Source organism: Natrix helvetica (genome assembly GCF_964273705.1).
Source record: "Natrix helvetica genome assembly, chromosome: 3".
Lineage (NCBI taxonomy): Eukaryota > Metazoa > Chordata > Lepidosauria > Squamata > Natricidae > Natrix > Natrix helvetica.
This window is the reverse complement of record NC_138549.1, coordinates 65,469,179-65,482,813: the sequence shown is the minus strand read 5'-3', so window position 1 is coordinate 65,482,813 and position 13,635 is coordinate 65,469,179. Positions and strand designations below refer to the sequence as shown.

The following is a 13,635-nucleotide window of genomic DNA, read 5'->3' as shown; positions in this document are numbered from 1 at the left end:
CTTTCTATTATTCCACTATGCCTTTTCTATTGTGGGAAAATGGGAGGAGGGATGGTATGGAGTTAAATGCTATGTAGCCAAAATAAAATTCCTTTCTAGAAAGCCAAGTTCATCCTTTGTCTCTGCACCTCTGCACCTAACCGGAACTGGATGGGTGGAACTGCCAGCATGGCAGTGGAAGATTGGACCATGTGATGGACTTGTAGGTGTGGGGGCAAGATCGTGAACTTTCAACTGGGTGGGGAAAACAAGGAAGCTTTCAGGTTTGGGTTTTTCCTGATATGCCAACATTGCTCTCTTAATAAATTGGAACTTTGAGCAATACTTTGCCTTGGACTCTTGATTTAATTTTGGGTGCTATTTGGAACCCTGACACCCATATTCTTTCAAGAGTTGAAAAATCCATTTACATTTTGTGAGAGTATCTTATTACTACTTGCCCAATTTGTTAAGTATTGCCTCTTATTGTGTATTTTCTGATGGCATAAACAGTCCCCACAACCAACTTTGCAACAAAATAAAACTTACAAGAGCAAATCTTTTCTATATTACTGTAATAAAAAAGTATTACGGCAAAAACTTCCATATGCATAATTGGCACAAAGTAACTTTGCAAGCACTCTACTAAAAAGCGGGATGCATGAAATTAATTCTGAAGGGAGCTGGGTATTTCGGAAAGATTTGTCCTACAATTTTTTCACTTGCAGCCCCCAAACTAGTAACATTCAAAGTAAGTCTCAGTCTTTAAAATAGGAAATTAAGAAACAGCCCAACAGAGATTTTATTGTTTGTTATAGGACAGCATAACAAAATCTTGAAAGCCTGTCTGACTGTCTACTCCATAGTATGCTAAGTAAATTCTAGGTGGGGCTGCTTGGGATTTTCTTTTTCTTTCTTCTTTCTCAGGATTGAGTAACTTTTTCCCATAGTCCCTCCTTAATGGTTTGCTCATTCCTTCCTCATTCTCAAGGGCAAGTTCATATTCCTTCACACTGCTAACTAGAAAACAACCCATTAACAGTTCCTGAACAAGTTAAAGAAACAATTTCAAAGTTGTTTAAAGACCCTGTATATAAGCCTCAACACTGTTTTAAGCTTATTTAGGAAAATCCAAAAGGGTCTGTCTCCATTTACCAAGCCTTATTTTCCTTTACAATATCAGTTCTTTGATTTTCTGTTTATCATGTGTCACTTCAAATGGTTGCTTACACCGGTAAGCAAATTCCTCTCGTTTTCACTATGCTATTTTTTAAGGTACTTCTGTGCTGCTTTCATCATTTTTTTTTTGTTCAGATAGAATTGCTGCCTGGAGTTTGAAGCCCCCCCCCCCTGCAGGAAAAGGGAATTCCTGGCTTTCAATGTGTTTTGTTTTGGGGAATGCTCACAAAATTGTGCAAGAAGATGGATCTACCATTACAGCTAACAGGATAAAGTTATATTCATAGTGAATTTAATATTGAAGAAATGTTATGCAGTGAGCTATCCAGAAAACCAAATCCAGTCACTGAATTATTGAAGATGGGATCTCCATTCAAGATAAGTACCTTACAGTTTTTAAAAACTTATTTATGCATGCACTAATATTTTAAACAATTGCTTGAAAAATTGCTTATTCCCGCCAGCTTGGTGTCATCTGCAAATTTGATGAGTTCCCCATTTATTCCTTCATCCAAATCATTGGTGAAGATGTTGAAGAGTACTGGGCCTAAAACAGAGCCTTGGGGTACTCCACTGCATACCTCCCTCCATGTAGATGCAGTTCCATTGAGGACTACACGTTGAGTGCGGTTGGTCAGCCAGTTACGAATCCATCTGGTGGTGATGCTGTCCAACCCACATTCTTCTACTTTACCTAGTAGTAGGTTATGGTCTACCTTATCAAAAGCCTTACTGAAGTCCAAGTAAACTATATCGACGGCATTCCTCTGGTCCACTAATTTTGTCACATTATCAAAGAATGCAATAAGATTAGTCTGGCATGATCTGTTTTTGACAAATCTATGTTGGCTTTTGGCTATTACTTTGTTTGCTTCTAGGTATTCGCTAATTCGTTGCTTGATTATCTTTTCCAGAATCTTTCCTGGTATTGAGGTCAGGCTGATAGGTCTATAGTTTCCTGGATCTATTTTTTTTTCTTTTTTGAAGATGGGAATCACATCAGCTCTTTTCCAGTCCTCTGGCAGTTCCCCGGTGCTCCAGGATCTCTAAAAGATATAGTTCAGCAGTGGTTCTGAGATCTCATCTGCCAGTTCCTTCAGAACTCTGGGGTGTAATCCGTCCGGTCCTGGTGATTTGAACTCGTCTAGAATAGACAGGTGCTCACTTACCATTTTCTTCCCTATTTCAATTTGTGTTCCTAATCTGATTTTTTTTTGTGGTGTTTTTGATAGGTTGGACGGACTGTTTTATCCCTTTGTGTAAAGACAGATGCAAAAAATGAGTTAAATAGTTCTGCTTTCTCCCTGTTGCTTGTTAATTCTTGCCACTTTCTCCCAGCAATGGACCAATTGTTTCCTTAACCTTTTTCTTGTTTTTAACATGTTGGAAGACTTTTTTTTTGTCATTTTTTTACTTTTGTGGCAAGCCTTTCTTCATTTTGAGTCTACGTTTTCCTTACTTCATCTTTACAGGCCCGGGCTATTTGCTGATATTCTGCCTTAGTTATGTCCCCCTCTTTCCACTTTTTATACTTAACTTCTTTGTCTTTCAATTTGTCAGAGAGTTCTTTATGCAGCCACGCTGGTTTCTTTTGGGAGCTGTTATTTTTCTTCTTCATTGGTATTGTGCTAGACTGAGCTTTTGTAATCTCATTTTTCAAAATTTCCCAAGCTTCTTGAGTTGTTTTCCTCTTGAGGATTCTCATCCATGGAATTCTTCCCAAGCTCTCTCTAGGTTTATTGAAATTAGCTCTCTTAAAATCCAAGACCCTAGTTTGACTTTGTTCTACTACTTGTGTTTGCATAATGTTGAATTCCAATATTGCATGGTCACTTGCCCCCAGGGTTCCTATGGCTTCAACACCTTCTATCATTTCCTCTCTGTTAGTGAGAATTAAGTCTAATATGGCCGATCCCCTTGTTCCCTTCTCTACTTTTTGGGAAACAAAGTTGTCTGCTAGGTTCGTTAGGAACCTGTTGGATCTTCCACTTGGTGCAGAGTTTGTTTCCCAGTTGATGTCAGGGTAGTTAAAATCTCCCATTACTATTGTGGTATGCTTCCTACATACCTTAGCTGACTAGCAAAAAGTTCATTTATTTCCTCTGCTTGGTTGGGTGGCCTGTAGTATAGATCTATGGCAATGTTGTTCCCCCACCACAATCTTTAATATTGACCCAAATGCATTCAAGATAGTTCTCATCATTGTTGTGCTCTATTTCTGTAGAGATGTAGTTATTTCTTATATATAGTGCAACTCCACCTCCTCTTTTATTTGGTCTATTATTTTAAATAATTTAAATCGTTCTAACTGTATGTTCCATTTGTGGGTTTCATCCCACCAAGTTTCTGTAATGGCAACAATATCGTATCTGCCCTCATTTACTTGAATTTCTATTTCACCCTGTTTATTCCTCATACTCTGTGCATTGGTGTATAGACATTTGAGTCCATTTTGATTGACCCTGTGTTTACTGTTTACATAACCTGTGTTATACCTGACTGCCCCTATTTTCTTGTCACTTGTATGATTCATGCACATGATATGGCACTCAATATTAAATGCTTGGTTTTGCTTGACAGCAGGAGTGATAATCTTACCCGCACAAATATCTATGTTACATGCACTGATAACCCTATGAGTTTTAGATTGCTGGGGACAGAAATGTTCTGTATCAATTAATTCTCTGTCCCCGCTGTTCAGTTTAAATGTTTATCCAGAAAATCTGGGAATTTAATGCCAAGTAACTCAGTCCCTTTCTTGGATGGGTACTACCTAGTCCTCTTTGTCTCTCTGACTCCCCCCTTGTAGCCTATAAAAAATAACTATATTTTTCTTTGATTCTTGATTGTTTTCTTCTACCAACACACACAGACACACACTCTTTCTGTAGCCAAGATGCATAAAATCAGTGACTTGATCACAGAGGGGGAGCCGGACCTCGCAGGAATAACGGAAACCTGGCTGGGCCCAGAGGGGGGGTTGCCCCTCAGGGAAATGTGCCCTCCAGGTTACCGTGTATTCCACCAGCCACGGGCCCAAGGTAGGGGTGGTGGGGTAGCGATAATCATCTGGGAAGATTTGGCACTGAGAGAATTCACTGTGTCGCAGATATCTGGTTGTGAGTCTCTGGGCGTGAAATGGGGCCCAGGGAGTCAGCTGGGCCTGTTGATAGTATACCTGGCTCCCCGCCATACATCAACGGCCCTGCCCGGGCTCCTCGAGCGGATCGCGGAGATGGCGGTTGAAACCCCCAAGCTATTAGTGATGGGGGATTTCAATCTGCCATCGACGGGAGAGGCATCCGGGGCAGCCCGGGAATTCATGGCTTCCATGACAGCCATGGATCTGACTCAAGTAGTTCAGGACCCCACGCACGAGGGAGGCCACATACTAGATCTTGTGTTTGTCTCCGACCAGTGGACGAGTGATCTGGGAAGAGGGAATTTAGTCATCACACCCCTGTCATGGTCAGATCACTCACTCCTCCAGCTGGACTTCCCTGGCGCTGCTCCCCACCGCGGGGAGGCGGAACCAGACTATCCCAGATGGTTCCGCCCCAGGCGTCTGATGGAACCAGATAGGTTCCAGGCAGAGCTTGGGCCACCTCCTGCAGACCTGCCCCGCCCCCGGGCAGAGGACCTGGTAGCCGCGTGGAATAATACGGCCGCCGGTGCCTTAGACCGGGTGGCGCCTTTGCGGCCTCTCCGACGGCCACGATCGACCCGGGCCCCCTGGTTTAACGGGGAGCTAAGGGCGATGAAACGCCTTAGGAGACGCCTAGAGAGCAAGTGGAGGTCCTCCCGCTCCGAATCCGACCGAGCACAGGTAAGAGCCTACGTAAGGACTTACCTTGTGGCAATAAGAGTGGCCAAACGGCAGTATTGTGCCACCCTTATAGCGTCCGCAGAGAACTGCCCTGCCGCCCTGTTTCGGGTGACCCGCTCCCTTTTGTCACAGGGGCAGCGGGACCCCCCATTGCTGGGCCGGGCAGAGGAATTTGGAGAGTTCCTGCAGGATAAAATCGATCGGATCCGAAGGGGATGGACCCACCTCAGTGCTCCAGTGGGGACGTCCGAGGCTAGTCCTGAGAGACCATGCTGGGAGGAGTTTGACCCTGTTGTCACCGAAGATTTGGACAGGTTGCGTGGGCGACTGCGAGCCACCACATGTTTATTGGACCCGTGTCCCTCCTGGTTGGTACTGGCCTCCTGGGAGGGCTCATGAGGCTGGCTACTGGGGCTGGTGAACGCTTCGCTGGGTGAGGGCCTTTTACCAACCGCCTTGAAAGAGGCGGTGGTGAGGCCCCTGCTCAAGAAGCCTTCTCTGGACCCAACGGAGCTAGCAAATTACCGTCCTGTCTCCAACCTTCCTTTCTTAGTGAAGGTTGTTGAGAGTGTGGTGGCTCAGCAGTTTCCGCGCCACCTGGATGAAGCTGATTATCTAGACCCGCGCCAGTCCGGCTTCCGACCCAGTCACAGCACGGAGACAGCTTTGGTCGCGTTGGTGGATGATCTCTGGAGGGCAAAGGATGGGGGTTGTTCCTCCATCCTTGTCCTATTAGACCTCTCGGCGGCCTTCGATACCATCGACCATGGTATCCTATTGCGCCGTCTGGAGGGGTTGGGGGTCGGGGGCACCATATTACGATGGTTCCGCTCCTACCTCTCTGGCCGGACGCAATGTGTGTTGGCAGGAGAGGAGAGGTCGACCGCGAGGCCCCTTATCTGTGGCGTCCCACAGGGGTCGATCCTCTCGCCTCTCCTGTTCAACATATATATGAAGCCGCTGGGCGAGATTATCCGTGGTTTTGGGGTGGGATACCATCTGTACGCTGATGACACTCAGCTGTACATTTCCACCCCAAACCACCCCAACGAGGCTGTTGAAGTGATGTCCCGGTGTCTGGAAGCCGTACGGGTCTGGATGGATGACAACAGGCTCAGGCTCAACCCCTCCAAGACAGAGTGGCTGTGGCTTCCGGCTTCCCGGTTCAACCAGCATATGCCATCGCTGGCCATCGGGGATGATCAATTAGCCCCGGTGGAAGGGGCGCGCAATTTGGGCGTCCTCCTTGATGCCCGGCTGTCTATGGAAGATCACGTGGCAGCCGTGGCGAGGGGGGCGTTCCACCAGGTTCGCCTGGTGCGCCAATTGCGGCCCCTTTTGGACCGGGAGGCCTTGCGCACAGTCACTCACGCGCTGGTGACGTCTCGCCTGGACTACTGTAACGCTCTCTACATGGGGCTCCCCTTGAGGTGCACCCGGAGACTGCAGTTGGTCCAGAATGCAGCCGCGCGGGTAATTATGGGGAGATCGAGGTTCTCCCATATAACACCTATCCTGCGCGAGCTGCACTGGCTTCCTGTGGCCTACCGGGTGCGCTTCAAGGTGCTGGTTACCACCTTCAAAGCGCTCCATGGCACAGGGCCTAGTTACCTGCGGGATCGCGTCCTGCCCCATACATCCCTGCGACCCGTCCGCTCACACAGAGAGGGACTACTCCGGGTGCCGTCCTCCAGAGAGTGCCAGAGGGCGACGCCCAGGAGTAGGGCCTTCTCTGTAGTGGGCCCCACCCTTTGGAATGACCTCCCCCCAGACATCAGGACAACAACCGACCTTCGCTCCTTCCGTATGAAGCTGAAAACCTACCTGTTTCGACTAGCTGACCTGGCATAATACTACAACCTCTCCAGTCCAGGGCATTTTTAATTGGTAATTTTAGTTTTTAAGGGTTAATTTCACTGGGGTTTTAACTTTTTAGGTATTGTAACTTATTTATTTATTCTTACCTCCTCTGTACGCTATATAATACTTTTGTACGTCGCCTCGAGTCCCTGTGGGGAGAGGGGGCGACTAATAAGTTCAAGTAATAAATAATAAATAAATAAATAAAATAAAATGATTGACTCAATAAGCAGAATGTGACCGTTTTTCAATTGTGATTTTACTGGTTTTTTGGGGAACAATTTCAACTGCTGATGCATTGGGCCATAACATTTACAATTCCCAGTGATGATCAGGATATCACATGCTGTTAAAAAGCTGCTCCAGGCTCTCAAACTAGGGTGAGCTTACTAGATCACTGGTGGGCAGGGAGATGATTCTTAAATCCTTGAATTGGTGATAAAACTGACTCACAAACATATTTATTTTTCTCGCCTATCCCAAAGATATGTTTTTGAGGTAAATTCTTAACTACATAACACATCAATGAAACAACTTTAAAAATATGGGAATAATAGCAACGTACTTAGAAGGAAAAACATGGTTAAAACATTAAGCTCTAAAGCATGCTGGCAAAGGGAAATAATACAACAACTTTTTCAGAAGATGCCACTGAGAGAAGAAAAACATGAAAATGTACAGGTAGGAATGAGGATAAAGAACCACATATTTTGAGGGAATGCAAGGAAATAAAACTAGGAAGGTGAACTAAGTCGGAGGCTAATTCCAAGGATGGAAGTTCTTCACAGCACTTCCTGGCATTAATTAGAAAGTGAAGAAATCTGCTCAGTGACAACTTTCTTGGGATTTACAAAATTGCAGGACGAAAAAAGGGGAGGTATGCAGCAAGATTGACAGATCAGGTAAAATAGAAATAATTGAAACTCACCAAGTATACCTGTATGATAGCATATTTAAACAAAATGATATCCATTATGAATATATACTGTGTACAATACAATAACATTAATTATACAAATTAGTACAATGTAATGTATTCCATTAAAGTTACAATGGAAAGAAACAACATAATGTGGTAGCTAGCCAGGTGTCCTACTGAAAGTGATCACAATTCATAATAATCAGGAATTTCTGAATTTAATGAGAACAAGCAAGTATGCCGGTAAACACTATTGATTGTTCTTCTTGTCAATGGGAATGGCTGAAAAGATGACCAAAAATATTTCAATGGCTATCTTGATCTGTGAGCCACAATTTTTGACTGTTTCCTCTGATGGAATTCATGATTTGTTCTTGGCTTTTAATTCCTGATTAATCTGGGAGAACAAGCCAGATTTCAAGTTTATATATCAAGCAGACTAACCATAGAAGAAGTCTGCTCAGATGGTTCTCTTAACAAAATAAGTCAGGGGAGCAACACAGCAACGAGTTTGTTCAGACATAATTTCCAGAAATGTGACATGCGAGTGTAGCAATTCATTTTAAAATAGAATAAAAGTGTTTATTACGTTTATTTCATTTGGTATGCTTTTTACAAAAAAAGTATTAACATTTTAAAACAAAACAAAACAAGCCAAAAGAGGAGAGAAAAAAGTACAAAGTAAACAGATCAGAAATGTAAAAGTCACAAGTTTAGTTAAATCAAGCACAAATCCCCAGAATACTATTAGTTTAGTTATATACATCTAAACACCTTATTCTGAAAATACAGACCAGGATTACAATCAAGTTAATTTATGATTATGTTAATGTATTGAGTACAATCTCAATATTTTTTTAAAAAAAATAATGTATCGTTATCAACAATAGCAATCAACACACCATGAAACATAACCTGTAAAATTATAGTCTTGTTAATAAGAAATCTATCTTTAAAGATAAATTTAAGAGAAAATCAAATTTTAGATTATACCCATAGTCTAAGATGTATTTTTCAATATGAAGTTATTTTAAATATCAAGGTATGCTCCTACAACTTAATTTACCATTCTTCTACTGAAGCAATTATATGCATTTTCTAATGCAAATTGTAGAGTATCCTAACAGTTGTTAGGACATGCAAAGCTACTTCATTATGCTTTGAAAGAGATATAACATTTAATACGGTAATATTTCATAGAACGATGACATGTTAGAAAGGGAATAAACCTTTTAGAATTTGTCTCATTTGGTTATCGCTCAAATTTTGGGTTTTTTTTTAACGTTGCACCAAATAATGATGAATGATCTTACCTAATTGTCCAGGATTTTTTTCAAACAAATTATCAAGTTTAGCAATCAATTCTTTAGTGATACCCCATCAGTAAAATATTTTACAATACTTTTCCCTAAGTGTGGCAATAAATTTAATATTGTTCTTGAAATTCTAATTGCTACATCATTGTTCTGTCTAAAGCCTATATCCATTTATTTAAATAATATCTAACTTGCTCCTTTCTGAAACGTATTTCAAGTCCAACTTGTAAATAAGGCTGCACTAAAAAAAATTCTTGAGGCTATTTTAATTGGAAATTAATCTCAGAAACAAAATTCCATGTGAAGATGAGATAAGGCCGGTTCCGCTGGTATGGACATGTCCTGAGAGCAGCACTTTCCACCATTGCCAAGACTGCTTGCCAAGTAGACGTCAATGGATGGCGATCTCGCAGGCGGCCAAAACAGATGGCAAGACACCATCAACAAAGATATGCAAGCTGCAGGCCTGCATCCTGGAGACACAACTGACCATTCAAAGTGACGTTGAATGATCCAAAAAGCAGACCCTGCAGGAATATGCTAGGAGGAGGGGGGGGAGGGGAGAGGGGAGTACGAAGAGGAAGGAGGAGGAGGAAGAGGAGGAAAATTCCATGTGACAGCCCATCTTTGCTCTCAATGTTCCCATCTTTCTTTTCTTTGCTTCTGGAATTTCTAGAGCTATTCTAACCAGATCTATCTGCTGCTCTTCTGATGGATGGGAAGACTTTCAGGGGATTTCTTAAGGCCATATCATAAAAAGAAAGATTTGATTTGCAGACTCTTTGGTTCACAGCCCAGACATAGCTTTTATGCCACACCAATATTTTCTTTTATAAATGAGCAGATGCAATATTCCAGAAACTTGCTGGCAACTACAGACATTTAAAATTGATCCTTGCTGAAAGGGATGTAACATCAAAGTAGTGTTTTATTTTATTAAAGGAAGTTATGCATTCACTCAGTAGTCTTTCTGCCCACACAGTACATTCTAGTGCCATGATGGTGAACCTACAGCACATGTGCCACAGATGGCATGCGGAGCCATTTGTTAGGGCACACGAGGCATTGCCCTGTCGGCTGCACGCACTGACAGCTGACTTCGGCCTTCATTTTTGGCTGTTTTTCGCCCTCCGGAGGCTCCCCTCCTTGCGCATGGGTGTGGTGGTGTCACGGGCATAGAATTATGGGTGTGGGCACGCCCGCGCACAATGCCCCTGCACCCCCCCTCGCTTTTGGCATGCGATGGCAAAAAGGTTAGCCATCACTGTTCTAGTAGATTATGCTCTAGATCCAGTGGCGTAGCGTGGGTTGTCAGCACGCTACGCCACTGGACTCGGGACATGAAGGGAGCTCTGAAGCAGCCGTCCTCCTTAGCAAAGCTCGCAGCGCCCTCTATAGGCCCGAAGCAGAATCATTTTCTTCCCTCGGTTCTGGGAAAATAGGAAAAGGAAAGCCGCCCAAGGTCTTCACTTGCTCTAATTTAAACGTATCGCGTTATTAACGTCCCTCGCCCTGCCCAGCAGTCTTCAAGAGACCTAGATCTGCAGAAGAAAACTTTGGCCCTCTTTCGTGCTCTCGACCCCGGGGAAGACCTGCTCGCGTCTCTTTTGTATTAAACGTGGGAAGCGTTCCTAGGCTTCATTCAATTCAAATTCAGCCTTGAAATACATGCAAGTCAACAGCAGAGAGCTGCGAGTGCGAGCGCCCCCCCCAGATGTTGCGCCCGGTGCGGCCGGGCCCCCCTGCACCCCCCACGCTACGCCACTGTCTAGATCCCTTCTATTATATGCTGCATCTTCTGGGACCAAAGATATGTCATGGCCCCTGCCCTCTGGAACAGCATTTTCTCAGAGATACAAAAAGCACCTTTTTTATATTGCCTAGGATTCTATGCCTTGGTCTTAGGTCTGGTGTTGATGTGATTGCGGGACCCCTCATTTAGCTTGATTTGTTATGGTTACATTGTTTTGCTCTCAACTACCTGTGAAATGGAAAGCTTTAAACTTTTTTTTTTAAATGTATTTGTAAACCACTTAGAATCTAAGAGTGAGGATGGCTATAATAAATTTAAAATAACAACAACATCACTATAGTGAAGGAAAACAGTGGTTTTTTAAGGTTAATCAGGAAATACCAGAGATTGAGTCAAGGCATTCTGCCTGCACAGCGTGTGCCCCACATCACTCAATGGAAACCCAAGGACTGCATTCAGTTAATGCTGCTAAATATAAACTGATCTGAACATACTGTTATGCAAGAAATGGTTATTTTAAAAGAAAAAGTAATATTAAAGAGGAAGATGAAAAACTTAATTTCATCTGATAGTCCCTTAAATGTGAATAAATTCCAAGCTCTTCACAGCAATGAGTTATTTGAAGGGCTTCTTCCAAATTAAGAAGAAAAGAAAAGAAAGCATTCATTTCAGAATATTATGCAACTATAAATCAAAATTCCAAGCACTGGACAAAGGCCCATTAAGTTGTGCACTTGAGTAATTTTTTTTCTGTATGGATGCCACTGTTCAGTGCCTAGAAGAATGGTGATGAAGTCTCTACTGGAATTGAATGTTCTATTCAGAAGTGAATTTTTTAAATAGCCAGGCTGTGCATATTAACAACTGGAAGAGAAAAAGAAGAAGAAATTGAAGAACAAAGACATATCACATGTCCTGCAAGTAATGTATTTCGAGAGCCTTTTAAGACTGCTAATTTGTTTCTAAAGATAACATCACACTTAACCCGGAAACTGAGGGCAATCAATACTTGATTGTTCTCCAACTTATCGTTTTTTAATTCTGTTCCTTCAGGGGACTGAGCCACCTGACCTCACAGTTGGTGCCATTTTACTCTTTCAGTGACTGTAAGGAACATTTGTTGGAAAGCAGCTGCATCTGAAGACATCTAGAATTCAGTTTTATTATCAGGTATTATCCAATTTACTCTTTCCACTAACCAGAAACCCAAGCAGCAACGAAGCTTCCTAGAATGTCTAAACAGAACATCTGATCTGCAGGTTCATTAAAAAGAGTAAGAGTTTGAATATTGGTTTCCTGGGCCTACTCTGTCAGTTGTATAAGAGCTCAAGCTCTCAGTGTGCTATATAAATAGGAGGTGGTAATGAATTTACGCCTACATGAGAATGACTTCAATCTTCCTTTCGTATAATAACAGAACATTGAAAAATTATGTTTGGTAAAGAAATGGAGCTGATGTATTCAGACTTGCTGAAGTGCGTGTGTTTAAGCAATTTCCGGAATCACCATTTTGTGGGTGGAAGGCAATTGCAAAAAGTTGGAAGTACTACTGTTTTCAGAGTCTGTTTTATTAACTCAAATTTAAAGTTTAACATATTGTATGAACCAGTGACGTGCGGTGAGGTTTATGGCTGGTGAGGCTGGTGACGTCATCAGGAAGGCGGGGAATGGGACCACATGTGCTGGAGGCTCAGACTGCCTCAGCCTCCAGCACACGTGATCCCATTCCCCGCCTTCCTGAGCGTGCTCCGCTGGCTCGCGCTCCGCAGTCCTCGAAAGCGACTGGGGAACGACGAGAACCTTCCTGCCTCTGCTGGACTTTGCGCGCTCCTCGCGACTGCATATTGCAGTCGCGAGGAACGTGCGAAATCCAGCAGAGGCAGGAAGGTTTTCGTCGTTCCCCAGTCGCTTTCGAGCCCAGTCGCTTTCGTGCCTTCGTCATCCGGGAGCGCCGACAACATTTCTGCCTCCGCAGCTCCCGGATGCGGCCGGACGGATGTATATAATATTATAATATATATATAAAATGATTGTGTGTGTGTTGTAATTGTACTGATAAATAAATAAAGGGAGACTAGAAAGAGGGAGTAGTGGCCTTCCTCCCATATTTAGTCATACCAGGGGTTGTAACATAAATAAATAAATAAATATATATATATATATATATATATATATATATATATATATATATATATATATATATATATATATATATATATATATATATATATATATATATATATATATATATATATATATATATAGTATATGATATTATATACTATTATTTCATGAAGAGAGGTGAGGCTCTGCCTCCCCTGCCGCCCCTGACCGCACGTCCCTGGTGTGAACCGACTCACAGTCATCTTCTGAATGTGAACTCTCAATAGGTTAAATCAAAGAGTATATCTGGTCCTTTGTCAACAATGGTAGATAATTCTAAAATGGCATAGTCTTCCTTGGCTGCAGCTGGTTCGGCTCTTAAGAGTGCTGGGGTTTTGGAGATGAAAATGCCATCCATTTATTCTTTGGGAATTGTGACAAGAAAGCTGAAATCTATTACCAAACTGTTATATGACCATAATTCTATATTGGATTGATGATGTTTAGCAAGAGAGCAAGATCATTTTGTTACATGATCTGTTAACTGATCAACCTTATGCTGAACAAATACTGAAATTCTTATTCAGAATTATCCATGGGAAGAAGAAGCCATTATTTTTAAAAGTATGTAAAGAAACCTGTAATGAAGTAGGAAGGAAAATTGAGAACGTAGGTCAAAGATATAAACATGCTAATTAAA

The 13,635-nt window shown here is 42.5% G+C and overlaps 1 protein-coding gene across 3 annotated transcripts in view; it reads right to left on the bottom strand.

Moving 5' to 3' along the window:
* Window positions 1-13,635, bottom strand: part of RASAL2 (RAS protein activator like 2) — a gene marked incomplete at its 5' end in the record, with an annotated part of 242,109 nt that overhangs the window by 68,059 nt on the left and 160,415 nt on the right. The gene's annotated exons all lie outside the window — the stretch shown is intronic.